Source organism: Hydra vulgaris, chromosome 01, assembly GCF_038396675.1.
Source record: "Hydra vulgaris chromosome 01, alternate assembly HydraT2T_AEP".
Lineage (NCBI taxonomy): Eukaryota > Metazoa > Cnidaria > Hydrozoa > Anthoathecata > Hydridae > Hydra > Hydra vulgaris.
Window position 1 is genome coordinate 48976786 of NC_088920.1, and position 4531 is coordinate 48981316.

Sequence of the window (4531 nt, forward strand, 5' to 3'; positions counted from 1 at the left end):
TTTTTTTAATTTAAAAACAAAAAAAAAACAAAAAAAAAACGTTATTTGCAATCAATTGTGCTCAGAGCATGCGCAAGAGCTTCCGCGTCTTTTTTTAAGTAATTAAAATGTCTTTATTTTTGGTTTCCTTAATTTGAAATGTGTCATTTTTTTAATGTTTTAATCATGTCTTTTCCATAACTTAATTGCTTTCCTTTTTTTCGATTTAATTGATAGAAATGGCTTTTAAAATTTTGTCTAACAACGTCAATGGCCTTAATAATGTAGCCAAAAGGAAAAAGACTTTTAACTTTTCAAATAACTTATCTTGTTATTTTTATTGTATTCAAGAGACCCATAGCACCGATGAATCAGCTGAGAAGGGGCCAAAGACAGGCAAAAAATAACTGAAGGCTGTTCAGTATGAAAGAGCGGCTCTAGCCGCGAATGCGGTGTGGCCATTTTCTTTAAAAAAGAAACTAAAATTGCAGAAAGTACTACGGACAAATGCGGAAGAATTCTTGCTGTCACAGCAAAAGTAGACAGTTTAAACATTAGATCAATTACTGTTTATGCTCCGAACACGCATAGTGTCAAAGAACATTTTTTTAAGAAACTAAATAAATACGCGGGAGTTTATGATTTTTTAAGATTGTCTAGTGACTTCAACATGGTTGAAAACCGTAGTCTTAATCGACAAGTTGGAGATTTTTTAAATAAAAACCACCAAATTGGTCTCAAACAATTAATGCTTTAAAAAATTACATAAAGTGAATGACGAATTCAGAACGCGTTTCCCGCAAAAACTTTTGTTTACTTATGAAAAAGAAGACAAAAGTTTCAAAAGTAAACTAGATAGAATTTATTTTTAGGATACAAATTAAAATAAATGTGAATGCAAGTTTATTGAAAATAAACTTAGTGACTATGTAGCTGTTTTTTACGAATAAATTTTAAAAGAAATTAACAGGAGAGGGCCTGGATACTGGTATCTTGACACGAGTTTGTTAGGTGAGGCAATGTTTGAAAATAAACTTAAAAATGATTTTGAAAAGAAGAAAAACCAAAAAATTCAAATTTGCAAACAACAACCAATGGTGGGACGTAATAAAAACTAGGATTAGGGACATTGCGAAAGAGGTCTCGATAGTTAAAAAGAGAGAAAACAAAACTCGCGAAGCGGTTTTAGATAATCAAATAAAGTTAGAAAAAATGAAACAAAATAGAGACGAGGCAAAAATTACGCAATTGCAAAAAGAACAAAACGCGCTTTTTAACAACATCGGATTTTTTGTGAGAACAAAACAAATTGTTGTAGAAGAAGGAGAAAAACCTTCTAAAGCACACTTTCAATTAGAGAAGAGTAATCAAACCAAAAAAACAAATAAAAAAATTAAAATCATTTAGCGGCGAAAAATCATTTAGCGACACAAAAAACATTTTCAAAACTATTAGGAGGTTTTATAAATCGCTTTATAAAAGAAAAAAATTAAATCAAGAATTGCAGAGATTTTTTAAACAACATTCATAATTGTTAAACAATCTAGCAAAACGCTTTTCTCAATGTAAATTTTAGCAGCGAGGAACTGTTTAACGCTGCGAAGTCGCTCGGAAAAGGCAAAAAACCGGGAATTGACGGAATTCCCGTTGAGTTCTACACTGAGCATTGGCACATATACGGTGAAGAACTGACAGCTTTGTTCAACGAAAATGTTTTAATCCGCAAAACGATTTGTCCTGGTCGCAGAGGACTGCGCTAATTAGTCTTCTGCCCAAGGACGGCGACCTAACACTTTTACAAAATTGGCGTCCAATCTCTCTTTTGTGCGCTAATTTTAAAATTATTACAAAAGCGCTTGCGCTAAGACTTTCGAAAGTTCCATATCGCATACTGGGATCTTCCCAAACGTGTTCTGTCCCTGAAAGAAACATTTTTTCAAACTTGTTTCTTTTGAGGGACGTAATTCACTATGTCACAGAAAAAAACAATGATAGAGTTTTGCTGACAATAGACCAGGAAAAAGCTTTTGACAAAATCGATAGACCTTTTTTGTTCAATATCTTAGAAAAGTATAGTTCGGGACAAAATTTTATTAACGCAATTAAACAAACAATAAAAGAAAATCAATTCTTAGTAATAAACAACGGTTACATGAGCAAACCGCTAAAAGTTCGGATGGGTGACCGTTAAGGCGATCCTATTTCACTTATGTTGTATTGTCTGGCGGTGGAAGTACTAGCCCTCCAGTTTAAAAATAATAGACTCGTGGACGATATTCCGCTGCTGGGATCAAAATCAAACTTGAAAGTGTTACAATATGCTGATGACACCACACTTTGAGTGAGAAGTCACGAGTCAATTGAAGAAATTTTGAAAAATCTACACAAGTTAGAGAATGCCTTCGGCTCAAAAGTAAACAAAAACAATACCAAGGCCCTGGCTCTGGGTGGTTTTAACTATTTTGCATACGAAAACAGCTTAAGCGAAAAGAAACAAAACATTATTTGGTCAAACGAAATTTTAACTCGCACGCCCTGGGCAAGAGCGAAAACACCCTTTGGCGCATTTTAACTAATTCTCTGCCAACCTTAGAAAAATTAAACATATGGCGCATAAAAAGAGGACAGTTTCACGGAAACTCAAATTGCAAAAATTGCAACCGTATAGAAGACACTCTACATCCTTTTATTTTTTGCAGTAAAGCGCAAGCGGTGTGGAAAAAAATGAGATTTGTATATGAAAGGTTGCTGCCAGGAAAACCTTTTAACTCTTTGTACGCTCTTTTTTTAATTAATATTGAAGATTTACCAAAAAAAGATAAAAAAGCAAAAGTTTTAACTACTTTAACAAATATAATAACATCAGAATTGTGGAAATGTAGAAACTCAAAACTAAAAGAAAGTCAAAACAATAACTCTACGATAATCGTAAAAAACATACCACGACGAATAAAATATATAGGGAAAAAAAAATACAATACATACCTTAGGGAAAACAATGTAGAAAAATTTCATAAGTTGTTCTCTTTAAATAACGCGATTAGCGATATGAACAATCGAGACTTAACATTCACCATCTAGACGATTTTGAATTGTAGGTCTCGATAAATTTAGAAAATAACGGGTGTTCAACCATAATTCTTTATTTTGGATAAAAAGAAGGCATAACCCTAGTCGTCCGGTGACGGAAGCGGTTGTGTGTATTTTTTATAAGGTCGTGTGTTAATCGCCGCGACGTATTTATTTTAGGAACGATTTTTTGTTATTTGAATTGCATGACCCTAGTTGTCCGGTGACGGCGAAGGTTGTGTGTATTTTTTATAAGGTCGTGGGGTAATCGCCACGACGTTTTTATTTTAAGCACGTTTATTTGTTTTGAAGTTTATTGATGAGAAGGTTGCATGACCCTAGTCGTCCTGTGACTGCGAAGGTTGTGTTAATATTTTTTAAGGTCATGGGTTAATCGCAATGATGAATTTATTATAAGCACGATAATACTAACCATTAACAAATTTTATTTTTATAAACCCACAAGTATTTTTTCACCTGTCCAAAAATTTTTTACACTTAGTATAACTATTCATGTGCAAATTTTTAATTTTACCACCATAAAATTGAAAAGCCCCTTCATCAAGTAATAGCTGTTTTTTTTTAATCCTCTTTCTTTTTGTTAAGTTAGCATTCTTTTTTACAAACATAAAAACGTTTTAAACTAGTAATACTCCTTAATGTGACTTTTGAATTTTTGAAACTTTAAAAAAAAAACAAAAAAAAAACGGCTTTTATGCAATTGTATAAATATAAAACCTGTATATATATTACGGAACGCCTATTGTTGTAAAACTGCCTATCTTGTAAATTTTTTTTCATGAAATATATGTAAATATGGTGTTAAAAAATAAAAAAATAAAAATAAAAAAAAAACAATAAGGTAAGCATCAATAGATATTGACGCAAATTTTCGTTCTTTCGGGGTCTCGGGAGTGGGGGTGCACATATGCTAAACCAAAAAAAGTCTACTTACCGTCATATTCGCGCTAGCCGAATCGATGGTCAACGGCCTTATTTTCGAGCCAACTTTCTTTGTATATCATTGTTGAGCTTGTAACAAAGTTTTTTATATTGATTTGTAATGTTCTGCGTAGCAAACGATACTTCTAATACTTCTCTTTGATGTTTGACTACTAGAGGGAGCGAAGTGTACACAAATTGACAAATCACAATTTTTTGATTAGTGATTTGAAACGACAGTGTTGGTAGTTTTTGACCTTCAATGTAACTAAAAAAAAATGAAACAATGAAGTAAGTGAACAGAGATCTTGACGCGTTTGAACACATTCAAAAACATAAATGAAGACCTTGTAAACTTTTCAAATGAATAATTAAACATAGCAAAAGGTTAAGATAAGTCTTCAAATACGAAAAGCTAAAAAAGCCTACGGCACCAGGAGTTCCCAGGCGGTCCCCCATCCAAGTACTACTCTGGCCCGACGACGCTTAACCTCCGTGATCGGATGAGAACGAGTGTGTTCACCGTGGTATGGTCGTAGGC

The 4531-nt window shown here is 33.1% G+C and overlaps 1 non-coding gene across 1 annotated transcript; it reads right to left on the reverse strand.

Moving 5' to 3' along the window:
• Positions 1–4412: 4412 nt before the first annotated feature.
• LOC136075610 (5S ribosomal RNA) lies at positions 4413–4531 on the reverse strand. Its single transcript, XR_010636059.1, has one exon. It is a non-coding gene; the product is annotated as a 5S ribosomal RNA (ribosomal RNA).